Source organism: Canis lupus, chromosome 23 (genome assembly GCF_048164855.1).
Source record: "Canis lupus baileyi chromosome 23, mCanLup2.hap1, whole genome shotgun sequence".
Classification (NCBI taxonomy): domain Eukaryota; kingdom Metazoa; phylum Chordata; class Mammalia; order Carnivora; family Canidae; genus Canis; species Canis lupus.
The window spans coordinates 2,004,718-2,017,699 of NC_132860.1; the positions used below are offsets into that span (position 1 = coordinate 2,004,718).

Sequence of the window (12,982 nt, forward strand, 5' to 3'; positions counted from 1 at the left end):
TACACTTCTTATATGTCAGGCAGTGTACTAAAAAGCTTAACTTTCATTAATTATCTTATTTGCTTTTTACAACAATCCTGGAAAATAGGAACTGATATTACCCCATCTTACAGATGGCAAACTGAAGTCTGGAGAACTTAAAATGACTTGCCTAAGGTCAGCCAGCTAGGACACCGTGGAGTCAGAGGTCAAACAAAGGTCTGTCTCTGACTTCATAACACTTACTCTTAAACACATTGGGATACTTATTAGCTCCTCAGTGCCAACTCAGGTCTGGCACATAGTAGGTATAACACATATTTGCTATATGAATGGATGAGAAAAAATGAATGAACAAAAGGATAAATGAATGAACAAATGAGTAAGAGTGATAGTACTAATGACAGAGACAAAGAACTGAGAGGAGGACCTCAAGGAGTGGTAAGAAGACTTTAGATGTTGTTACACTAATGAAAAAATAGCAATCAGATGGTATTTGTCTTTCTCTGACTGACTTATTTCACTTAGCTCCATCTGAGGGGAGATGGGTGGGGGGAAGGAGTACCTGGGTGATGGGTGTTAAGGAGGGCACAGGATGGAATCAGCACTGCGTGTTGTATGTAAGTGATGAATTACTAAATTCCACCCCTGAAACTAATAATACACGACATGTTAACTAAGTTGAATTTAAATAAAAAATTTTATAAAAAAGAAAATGATAATTCTTCCATGTATTCAGGAAAGAATTAAGAGAATGAAATTTGGGGGGAAAAATTAAATAAACATCAGTCTTTGGCATGACCAATATAAAGGCAGCTCGGTTATTTACACAGATGAGAATGACCCGTGTACATCTGGCAGAAGCCCCAAAAATGCAGGAAACAGAGGTTCCCCGAATAAGCCAGTGTGCAAGCTCTTGGGGTTTGCTGCTGAGAAGGAATATTTCACCAAGTTGCGGTCAAAGATGACCACGCCATGACGCATTCTTCCTGTGCACTGACCCTGATTAGCAAGAACAGCTGAGAATGCATGGATTATATCCCTACGTGGACTTTCGTTGTGCCAGACACTTCATATGCATTCCCCAGCTTCATCCTTACAGCGACACTCTAAGGTGGATATCGTTCCTTCTGTTGTGTGGATGAGGTTCAGAGAGAGAGAAAATTGTGGAGGGATTCAAACTTAGGTTTGTCTAATCTTATTTTTCTGCACACGGAACTTCCTGACCACTAACTGAAAGAGAACACCTCGTCCACCACTGTATGGTCAATTAGTGTTTGAGAAAGCAGCTAGAATATCCAATGAGAAAAATATCATTTCTTCGATGAAGAGTGTTGGAAATACTGGACAGCAACATGCAAAAAGAGTGAAACTGGACCACTTTCTTACACTACACATGAGAATAGATTCAAAATGGATTGAAGACCTACATGTGACTCAGGAAACCGTTATAATCCCAGGGAAGAACATAGGCAGGAACATCAGCCATAGCAACTTCTTACTAGACACGTGTCCTAAGGCAAAGGAAACAAAAGCAAAACTAATCTATTGGGAACTTTGGGAACTCGTCAAAGTAAAATCTGCACAGAGAAGGAAACAACCAACAAAACTAAAAGGCAACCTGCAGAATGGGAGATGTTTGCAAATGACATATCTGATAAAGGATTAATATCCAAAATATATAAAGAACTTACAAAGTTCAACATCAAAAACAAATAATCCAATTAAAAGATGGTAAGAAGACATGAGTAGACATTTTTCCAATGAAGACATCCAGATGGCCAACAGACACAGGAAGAGATGCTCGAAGTCACTCATCATCAGGGAAATACAAATCCAAACTGCATTGAGAGGTCACCTCACATCTGTGAGAATGGCTGATATCAGTAGCACAAGAAACAACATGTTGGTGACGATGTGGAGAAAAGGGAGCCTCTTGCACTGTTGGTGGGGATGCAAACTGGTGCAGTCACGCTGGAAGACAGTGTGGAGGGTCCTCAAAGTTAAAAATAGAATCACCCCATGAACCAGCAATTGCACTACTAGGACAAAAATACTAATTCTAAATGATACATGGGCCCCAATGTTTATAGCAGCGTTACTTATAATCGCCAAATTACGGAAGGAGCCCAAGTGTCCATTGGTGGGTGAATGGATGAAGAAGAAGCAGCGCGCGCGCACCCACCCACCCACCCACCCACACACACACACAGGAATATAATTTAGCCATAAAAAAGAATGAAATCTTGCCATTTGCAATGACATGGATAGAACCAGACAGCAAAACGTTAAGCAAAATAAGTCAGAGAAAGATGAATACTATATGATCTCACTCATGTGTGGAATTTAAGAAAAAAAAAAAAACAGTGATCATAGGGAAAAAAAAAGAGAGAGAGAGAGAGAGAGAGGCAAACCAAGAAGCAGATTCTTAACTGTAGAGAACACACTGAGGGTTTGCTGGAGGGGAGATGGGTTGGGGGTGGGTTAAGTGAGTGACGGGGATTAAGGAGTGCATCTGCCGTGACGGGTACAGGGTGATGTACCAAGTGTTGATTTACTAAACGGCACGCGTGAAACTAGTGATACCTTGTCAGTTGGACAGGGGTTTGGGTGGTGGCAAGATGAGACTGAGGGAGGAATCTCAGACTGAGGCAATCGTTACATAGAGTAAAATAAGGAATAGGAGGCAAATCCTGCTATTTTCCTGACAGGCCACCCGCCGTACATACCCGCAGAGAAAAGGCCGCAGCAGTGCAGGCATGCAGGCAGGGCCACCAAAACGTCAGGCAGGTGGAATGTGGGGTGAGCATCCCAGACAACGGTAACATGAATGGGTGGTCGGCATCCAAGGAGTGGCAGGGCCCCAGCAGGCCCTGGACTCCAGGACACCAGAAGGAGCCCTGCCGGTGACAAATACGGACCCCAATCCCAGAAGTACTGGGGTTCCAGAAAAGAAATAAAGACACAAGGGAACGAGACAAGAACCTTTGCGGTGTGATCTGGCCCCAGGAATGAGGAGGAGCTGGGCCCGTCCCGGAGACCGTGCCAGGTTGGCAGAGAATACGAGACCCTAAGCCCCTTAAGCAGATTTGGGGCAGAGTGTCTCCCAGAGCCCGTCACCTTGCCTCAGGGGGGCATCCATGAGGTTTAGAGGGATTAAGCCAATCCCTCTAAGTGACCTGCAAGTTACACAATTTTGTATCGCACCCCGGGTTCACGTCCGGAACCCGGAGCACGTAGGAGACACCGCGTTACAAGCACATGCAGGTGAGTGCACTCTGGCGGGCACAGTGTGGGTGCTCGCTGCTGTTTTCCCACGAACCCCCCTGAGAAGTATGCACTCTCGCTCCATCTAACAGACGGGGCGCCCGGGCGGAGGCACAGGAAGTCATGCATTTCGCGGGAGAGGACACCGGGATTCAGACACAAAACGCAGTCTTTAGGCTCTGTTGCCAATCCTGGTCACCCGGTGTAGGGAACGGCCACCTGCATCCCTGCTGGGTGGAACCATCGATGCCCTTAGAGGGCTAAGGCGTAGTGCGGACACAGATGCACGGAAGCTAGGACCGCTTGTTCCGGGGCCCTCGTGGGAGACCAGGGGGTGCTGCCAGGTCAGTGGTGCCAGGACCCAGTACTGCTCCTGGGGGACGTGATGGAAGACCGTGGTCATGAAAGAAAACAGGGGAAAAGGAAGAGAAAGAACAACTTGCTCAAAGCCCCAGAGACAAGACAAGGCACGATTTCTTTCCAATTCCTGGAAGAAGCTTGTGCAGCAGGTACGTGGGACACACAGGGAGGTGAGAGGAAAGGAGGGGACCAGTCGCCGGGGAAGTGCGCAGAGCCCCGCGCTGGGGGACCAGGGGGCGCGCCCAGCAGCCCCACGTCACCCTGACAGAAAGGCCAGGAGAGGGCCTGGAGGTAGAGCAACACAGCCCGGTGCGCATTTGGGGAGCGACGCTGGGCTCCCTGTGGGAAGAATGGCTGGAAAAGCGACTCTTGCTCTTCCCCGCCCCAGGGGGGCCTCGTCTGCCGGTAGGGCTTGGGGCCCAGGAGCCCGCCCGAAGGCCGAGCCCAGCAGCAAGGCCCGCACACGGCCCAAGGCCTGGATTCCATCCAACGGTGGTTCCCTCCCGCGCTGGCAGGGCCCTGAGCTTCCCGTCCCCGCAGTGGTTCCGCAGCCTCAGCCTCCGTGGGCTTCTGGGACTCCGCGCCCGGCTGTCACAGCTCTGACGGGTCGTCTGTGCCCCTCGCGCGGCCCTGCAAGCTGTCAACAGCTGTTTTCCGTTCTCCCCACATCCCTGGCCCAGAGCCGCAGGTTGGCTTTGGTGCAGCGGGAACGGGGCACGAGGGAGGTCTGGAATGCTCCGTGATCCCAGCCACCCCAACGTCCCGGCCTCGTGAGATGAATCCCGGCGCCCACATCCGTCGCGAAGATCCCAGAGGTGCGTCTTCTCCTCTGTGGGTGGCACGTGGTCTCCAAGCAGTAGACAAGCCCGTTTGAGGCGCCGTTGGGCAGGGGGCACCTCCGCTACCATCACACGCATCTTAGCGACCCGGGTGCTCGCGGAATGCAAAGCTCTGTGGCTGACGAGAAGGACCAGCCTTGAAGAGGGCTGTTCATGCTTTTCAGAAGGAATGGTGAGCAGAAAACTGTGCGCTCGCGTGGAATTTACGCCATCCTCTGTGTTTCTACCGCCTTCGTTGTCACACGTACACACCTTCTGTGCACTCTTACCGCATCTCCTCCCCCAGGCAGAGAACCAGAGGACAGAGGGGCCCGTGGTGGTTGTCCACCTTGGGGACCCGTAAACCAAACAAGAGCTAATGACCGCGGGTCTTTGTCAGAGGCCACGCAGCCTAGGAGAGAAAAGGCAAATGTTTGGAAAGGATGATACAAGCAGCACGCTAGACATTTTCACTCCTTCTCTGTAGGACTCCGTCTTTTTTTCTTTAACTTGCTAGCGAGGTTAGTTTAAGACGACTTTAGAGCCAACATGACCACAAAAATGATGCAATATGAGCATTATAGCACAATGGCAGACGCGCGTGCCGGTAGGGAGGACGTTGCGAACAGTGCGGAGAGCTCTAAAACCGCAAGGTATTAGGGCCAGGATTTTCAGTAGCCCCGGAGGACTGTGACGTCCCACGTCTGGTCAGTATTCTATCACCTGTGTTCAGACTCGACCTGATGCAAAGAAACACTTCACTTGCATGAAAGCCAGTAATGAAGCAACCCTACTTTCCCGACACAGAGAGAGAAAGAAGAGGGGGGCCGGGGGGGAGAGACAGAAGCCAGCCAGCAAGAAAAGGGGGCCGCTGACAAAGCAGAGGCATATGCCAAAGCTCATGCGCTTGGCTCGCATAGGCGTGCTCCTGGGCTCACATGCAGTCGATTTTGCTTATATTTTAGGCACGACTTTAACAAGCAGGATTGGTTAGTCTCCCAGTCCAAGCACCCCGGAGGCGGCAGGTCACGGGGGGACACACTGGCAGCATCAGGAAGTGACGGCGGGCAGCCTGGGTCCATGAAGACAGGGGAACAATGAAGAGTGGATACGAGAACTCCAAACGGGAACCTGCACAGGTTCGAACACGGAGCCCCAAACGCAACACAGCCCTTCAGAAGAACTGGTGGTCGGGTGGTCGCAGCCAGATCAAATTCGAATGTTCTGCTCAATAAAGCAGAGAAGCATGCGTGCATTTTCATCAGAGATGTTCACCAGAAATAGTTTAAGTGAACCCATTTTTACAGCTGTGGACCTCGTAACCCAAACAACCTGTTTCCGCGATGCTCAAGGGAGGCAGCTGGCATTTTACTGTACGTTGGCTACGCCCCAGTTTTAATCCCAAGCCGCCTGTCCTTGGCGCCCCTCGTCGTCCAGGAACCGCGCTCAGGAAACAGCGTGTCTACGCTGCCACTCCTACCGCAAGCTCAGGCCAATGAGGCAAGTAAGGGCCCTGCCACCCGCCCCCGTCCCTGCCACCCAGCCCTACCTATGAGACATGCGCTGGGGCCGCTTGCACGTAAGCTGTGCCACTGCCCGACTGGCGAAGTGCGGCCGGTGTCCGCAGGCCGCGCAGGAAGGTACCCCTGTGGTCTAACAGTCTGAGCTTTCGGTGGTTCGATCTGCCTCTGAGTCCTTTGTGTCGGATTCTCACGAAATCCGATCATCGTCACCCAATAGGACTGACCTCCTGAGCCTAGAAGAAAAAAGACAATAGGTTGACCGGGGCCTAGACGCTGGAGCAAGAGTCTACACAGGTGATGCTCTGCGTGATTTCTTTTTGCACCAGTGTTCACAAAGGAAAAATCGGGTCGCCAACACCAGAGCAAGCTGGCGGGGGCTCTACGGGGCAGATGGTTAAGGCTTCTAGATACGGTCCACACTTGGGGTAAGAATGAAGAGGAATGCAGGAGGCAGAGGGTGCATGTGCAAAACCCGGGAAGCACTTGAGGCTCGTCGGCCAGAATCGTCACCGGAGCGTCAGGGGGAGGTGACCCTTGGGAAATGGGCCTCGCAGGGCCACTCACACAAGGCCCCGGGGAGTGGAGGAGGGCACGGTGTGCACAGTGCGCTGAGCAGCAGCCCTGATGGCAGGGGTCAGGGCTGCAGAGGTGCTGAGCCTGACACTGTGGCTGCACTGCCAGCCGCTGCTGTCACTGGCCTCGCTGGCCTCTCTGGCCTCGTTGTCCCCATTGTCCTCTCCAGCCTCGTTGTCCTCGCTGTCCTCTCTGGCCTCATTGTCCCCATTGTCCTCTCCGGCCTCGCTGTCCTTGCTGTCTTTGCTGACCTTGCTGTCCTCTCTGGCCTCACTGTCCTCTCTGGCCTCGTTGTCCTTGCTGTCCTCGCTGTCCTCACTGTCCTCGCTGTGCTCACTGTCCTCGTAGGCCTCGCGGGCCTCGCAGTAGGCCCCGGGCTGTGCAGGCCGCGCTCCCAGGCCTTCCCGGGCACTGCCGTAGTCGTTGCCCTCTCGGCGTTTGGCTCAGAGGACTCTCGGCCACTGCAGCAGGACCCCTGGGGGTGTACGTCCTCGTGATCGGTGACGGGCCTCAAACACTGAGGTGCGGGGACGCGGTGGCACCGGGCAGCAGGGCAGCGGTGACAGGCGGGCCGGGGCCAGGTCCCTCGGAGGAGGGCAGCCTTATGGACGTCCCAGGCCACCGCGGCTCATCCTCCAGGAGCCACCCCAGTCAGGCCCGAGGGTGTGCCCTTCTAACAGACCCCCGGGTGAGTCCGGCGCTGCAGGCCGCGAGCGTGCTCATAGGAGGACGGCCCGGAGCTGTGGCCGGGAAGCAGGTGGCCGGGAGACACACTCTGTCCCGATGCCCAGCCTGGCCCTTGCCCCACTCGGGTGCGACCACACGGTAGCGCTCCCCAAGGACTGTGGTCCGCCGCGGGCGACGCCTCCTCAAGGGCCGCGTTAGGAAGCAAGGGTCTTCTCCCACCTGCTTCTCCCGCATGCTCTTCACCCGCCGGTGACCCCGGCGATGCTTGAAAGGTCAAGGAGCACCTGCCTCGGATCAATTCGGGAACTGGAACCCACGCTCATCGCGCTAGGCCTTGGAGATCTGGGCGTTGCTTCGCTGCGACAGGTAGCGTTATCCAAGGGGGGCGTGGGAAGAAGGCCCACGGAACCCCCTCCTGTCACTCTACATTTTTCTCTCCCTCAGTTAAATGAGAAACCTCTTCTGCCTCCTTAACCTCTAAATGTCACCTTCTTTGATCCCCCTAAATGCATCCCCTTTCTTCTCTGAGTCTCTGGGGTGATATACAATTAAACAGATTAGGATTAGAAAGTGGGGAACTCAGCACTGTTTTAATTCCTGCCGAAGGTCGCAGACAGAAGTCATTCATTTACGGTTTATTCATAATTTATTCATTATTCATTTAACAGAACCTTACTCCGGGCCTATTTACACACGGCTAAGACATACTCCTGCCTCCCAAAAAATGGCAGAGGCATGACCCCCGGCCCCCCGCAATGGTGGCGGACATCAAAAACCAAAAATCAAAACAAGTACTTTTTCTCACTGGGTTCAGGGAAGGCCTCAGAATCCTTTACGGCATTGGGCTCCCAAAAGCCATTACAAATAAATCCATAACGGTGGTTTTATCATTAAAACAAAACAAAACAAAACAAAAAGCAGTGTATATCTAAGCTGTTTCTACTTGTATCTCAATAAGTGGGTTTTTCCAAAGTTGTTGCAGAGAGGTGTGGTCTCATCCAGTCACTCATCTCCATCTACTTCTAATGCCTTTTCCTGACTAATAGAAACTATGAAGACCAAGTTACAATCGCAGCTAAGTTTCCACACTGATTCAGGTCCCACTAAGCAGATACACCTGCACGAAGCCCAGCCAGCAGGAACCCAGCTCTGTGGGGGTCAAGCCTTCCGTGAAGGGGCTGCCCCGCCCCCAGGGGCAGTGTAACTGCAGAAGCCTTTGCTTCTCTTAAGGCAGCCGCGAGGAAGGTTCTGAAACGGGTGGTATTTTCCCTTCGTTGTGGCTAAATCCACGTCAGCTCCAAAAATGTGGAGCTCTTGCAGCATCCACCCTAGCTTCGGTTCGCTGTGAGCAGCAGTCCCGGACGCCCGGGCTTTGACTGTGGTGGCTGGGCACGCACGAGGGAGAACCTAGGTCGGAGGCCCAGCGCTCACACTTCCCGGCGGGCGCTTCCAACAAGCCACTTTGAACCTCCCTGAGTCCTGGCTTCGCACCTGCGGACGGGCCAAGACAGCGTGCGCCCTAGCAGAATGCACATGGAGCACTGCCATATCTAAAGCTGGACCTAAAGAAAAGAACTAATAGGAGCGGACTCCCTAGGTGTATTCCCTGTGGTATATTCTCAGGCGCCTTTTCTTTCGTTTACTTCAGGAACCTGTGCTCCGATCACTCCCCTCTGGAAGACCGAGTCCACGGTCTTAACTTACGATTCCATTAGGAAATTATTTCTAGAAAGGCATTCAGATGTTTCCATTCGCCAAGTCCATTTTGGTACTTCAAGTCCTACCTCCTTCTGCTACAGGAAACCATCTCCTTCTTTCCCTGCTATCTAAGCTCTTCAAGTGCTTGTCAAGCATTATCATGTCATACTCACCCTGCTCGGGGACTTAATCACACACTCCACGCACTTCAAGACATATTCATTTTCTGGAGTATCCAATGACATGCTCTGCGGTAGCGGACATAAGGATTCAAGCATTTAAGTTCCTCTTGGGTTTTCTTGATTTTCTGAATCTTAAGGCATCTTTTAGAGTTGCTCCTATGGCGATGCAAGTCTCAAATAGCTTTCATAGCATGATGTATTTTCTTGTCATTATGTTTCTCGGATTGAGAACCTAGTACAACAGTAGCCTATGCTAACAGGAAGATAAGCCTTCTGTTTCTGGCTCGGAAACTTGGAAAAGGGAACATTTCAAAAGTCATTTTATTGGCATATTTCAATCAAATGCCTAAACCCCATGATGGCATGAGCAAGGACTGCATTAGGCAATTTCTATTTTTAAAAGATTTTTCTAGTTTTCCAATGGTCTCTACCAGATGGTCCTGCAAACGTTCCTCCCAGAACAGTAACTGATCTATTAGAATTGCAGAACCGTTGAGACAAGACATCAAGCAGTTAAAACTACCTAGAACCTTTGAAAAAAGAATGCTTTAAATTTTGGAAACAATTGATACACCTGAAGCTGCCGTGGCTGGGAGCTTGGGCACGTTGGCTCCGTTCCTTGTGTTTCTTGAGCTCAGCTCTCTCATAGAGGGAGAGGCTTCATGAGCCCTGCAATCTGTGTTTCCCGGGATCTCGGATCAGCTGTCTTCTGGCTGAATTTTCAAAAAGGAAGACACTGGCTGGAGATTGAATGGGGTAGTTAAACTGAATGAGGAGGGCACTCCTCCTCTTCCTCTCCACCTAAGGCAGCTTCTCCGCACTTGCTTCTCCTCTGTGGCTCCAGCTCCTTGGTTTCATTGCTTCACAGGTGTGTCTTGGCTCCCATCTGATGACTCCCTGGCAGCAGTACCGCTGCACGTTTCTTCTTTCTAGCCTATAGATGGTCGTGGTTTCCTGCTGTTCAACATTGGATTACCTCAGCATCCCTCTGTGGTTCTCAGAAATTCCATCACCGGTGTAATAAATCCCCTGCATTAAAGTCCCTCTGTTGAAAAGTCTTGAGGTGGTGTCTGCCTTCTTGCTCACATTCTGACTGAGGATACAACGCATTGACTTTTGAAACCACACACATGATTATTAGCACCAATAGGAATGTTAAGGAACTGGGATTCAATAAGTCACTTCATAGATCTTTCAGGACACTACATGAAATGAAGTGTAAATTGTGGAAAAACTGCCCTCGCAAGAAGATTAATTTAGAGGCACCAGTGAATTCTGGGGACTTGATTGTCCTTTTTCTTACTTTTTTTTCCCCCTCCAGTAAAACAATATGTAGGTGAGCAGTGAAAACAACGATCATCACTGACCTCTTTACAATTCTGACTTTGGGCCAGTAGGTTTATTACGTAGTATAGGCTGCATTAAGATGGTCATTAGAACATTTCAAGGAAACATCTGAAAACAATCACATCTGGCTTGTTAACAAAACAACTGCCAAATACGATATAAATCAAAATCACAAAAACAATTGTCTCCATTTTGATCTCATTCTTTCATGTACTCAGTGAGTACCTACTGTTATTAGTCACTCTTCTACATCCTATAAATATGTCCCTGAATAAGGAACAAAAAAAATAACCCTTCACTCGTGTGGAGCTTATGGTCTAGAGCAGGTGGAGGTGGTTATTTGGACCAATAGCAGCCAATAGGGTGAAAACCCTTATAGGAAAAACAGCTGATCCACATGTTAAACCCTAAAAGGGAAAAGGAGATCATCCTCTTACTTTCTAAAATACGGTTGTATAAAGTTTGACATTTGGCAAGTTTTGATTTGAGTTCAAGTTCTTTATTTTCCTGATTATTTAAATTACCATGCTTATGAAAGGAGGGCACGCCAAAGCAACAGGCTGTCATAAAAGAATTGCTCTGCATCTCCAACAATCATTGGAAAATGGGAGCTGAGCCTGAAGACTTGTGAAGCTACGGCACAAGTCCCTGTCGCACGTGTTGCAGAGGATCCACTGTGTGGGATTTTTTTTTTTTTCATTGTGTGGGATTTTGATAGGTGTCCATTTGGGAAGTGTGCTGAGGTATGGGAACTTTGAGAAATACAGACTTAAAGGAAAATGAGATTTTTGTTATTATGTTTTATTGCAGGACTTCCCAGGACCTTTAACGTTCTTGAATGCTTTTTAAAACACCAACAGAGGGGCACCTGGGTGGCTCAGTGGTTGAGCATCTGCCTTGGGCTCAGGGCATGAACCCCAGGGTCCTAGGATCGAGTCCCACGTTGGGCTCCCCGTGGGGAGCCTGATTCTCCCTCTGCCTGTGTCTTTGCCGTCTCTCTGTGCGTCTCTCATGAATAAATAAAATCTTAAAAAACCAAAACACCAAACAGAAACTATAACATGGAACATTTCCCAAACTTATTTAGCCACAAAATCTTCTGTGCGCTAAGTATCTTGAGAGAAGAACGTTCTGTGGAACACCAGATTGGGCAAAAGTATTTGAACAGAATTGAGGAAAAGTAAATAATAGTCAAGGCCAGTGGAAAAACCACATCAGATTAAGTTAGATTAGGTTAAATTGTTTTACGGCAAGCACTGCATGTCTTGAAATCCTGCTTTCAATTTAAATTCCTTATCTCAAAAAAATAATAAAATAAAATAAAATAAAATAAAATAAAATAAAATAAAATAAAATAAAATAAAATAAAATATTCCTTATCTCTTTAAAAGTGCCACATGTGCTATCGTCGCCTTTTGTTAGTGCACAGCTCTACGCAGAGGCAATATTTGGTGGACTGTGAATTCCATCTCACGTGCCACATTGTTGTGGAGGCCGCAGTACATAGTGACAAAGTCCCAGCCGAGGTGTTAGGACAGAGTGGTGGGCTCTGCCACTCGCCTACTTTATGACCTTAGAAAATTAACTCAGGCTCCACGACTTTGGCTTGGCGCAGCCCAGGTATACAGTAAGTGCTTGGTTCGGTGACTGATTTGATGTTCAGTAACGTTTCTGTCATTCTCACCTGGTGTCATTCACAGACTTCAGAAGATCTGATCGGCTTCTCTGTGATTAGCCTTATAAATTCTAAGCTCTGATGGTGACCTTTTTCTCGATTTAAGATCCAAAGCTTAAAAAAAAAAAAAAAATGATGCAATACTGTAGAGACATAAATCAAGAGGAAGACAATTATTCAACCTCTCATCAATAATTAAAAATTAAATATATTCTGTCCTGCCTTTTACCTGGACAGATACTCGTATCCCAGGGCCCAGGGACCTTGATCAGCTACATTTTCTTCATTACCTCTGTAGTTCTAGGTGGGCCTATGGTTTATTTGTCCTCACAACAGAAATGTCTAACCTGGGGTTACTAAGCTTCAGGGAGCCATTGAACCTGATGAAATCGTGTATAAACATTTTCTTTTTATGTGAGAACATTCATCTTTCTGGAGACACACCCCATGGCTTTTGACAGATTTTCAAATGGTATTTTCAACCCCTCTAAAAAGTTAAAACTTACTGCTTATAGTTTCTTAATGTTTTTGAAGAGGTACATGAAGAACAAAACAAGGCACAAATTAATGCTTGAGTTCAAAATACTGGTCTAAGTTACTGCTACAGTAATTTACCCATCATCAGAATGTGTGGGAGTAGAAACCTCAGGGTACAGAAATCAGCGTGATCGCAAAAAAAAAGAAAAAAAAAAGCTATTTACAGCCATTTTCTCTCCTTTGTAGCTTCCCAAGGCCCCAGTTGCTGCATGGAAAAAAAAAAAAACCTGTAGGAAAAATGTCTTAATGATATGTTATAAAAACAGCTACAAAAACAGAAGTGCCATCATTGGTAATAAATGAGATAATATTTACCCATTTCTTAGCTATGTTCCT

At 48.8% G+C, this 12,982-nt stretch overlaps 1 protein-coding gene and 1 long non-coding RNA gene across 5 annotated transcripts in view; one reads left to right on the forward strand and one right to left on the reverse strand.

The window, feature by feature from the left end:
• The window catches only part of METTL15 (methyltransferase 15, mitochondrial 12S rRNA N4-cytidine), a 314,558-nt gene that overhangs the window by 71,006 nt on the left and 230,570 nt on the right, over positions 1–12,982 (reverse strand). For 2 of the 3 annotated variants that reach the window (XR_012015421.1, XR_012015424.1), the window contains exons 7-8: positions 12,119–12,223; positions 5,974–6,180 (exon numbers count right to left, since the gene is read on the reverse strand). The gene's annotated coding sequence lies outside the window, so the exon portion shown is untranslated. The remainder of the gene's footprint in view (positions 1–5,973; positions 6,181–12,118; positions 12,224–12,982) is intronic. The other variant, XR_012015422.1, reaches the window with a different exon arrangement.
• Positions 4,403–12,982, forward strand: part of LOC140614634 (uncharacterized) — a 92,726-nt gene continuing 84,146 nt past the window's right edge. For both annotated transcript variants that reach the window (XR_012015427.1, XR_012015428.1), the window contains exon 1: positions 4,403–4,617. This is a non-coding gene — a long non-coding RNA (uncharacterized lncRNA). The remainder of the gene's footprint in view (positions 4,618–12,982) is intronic.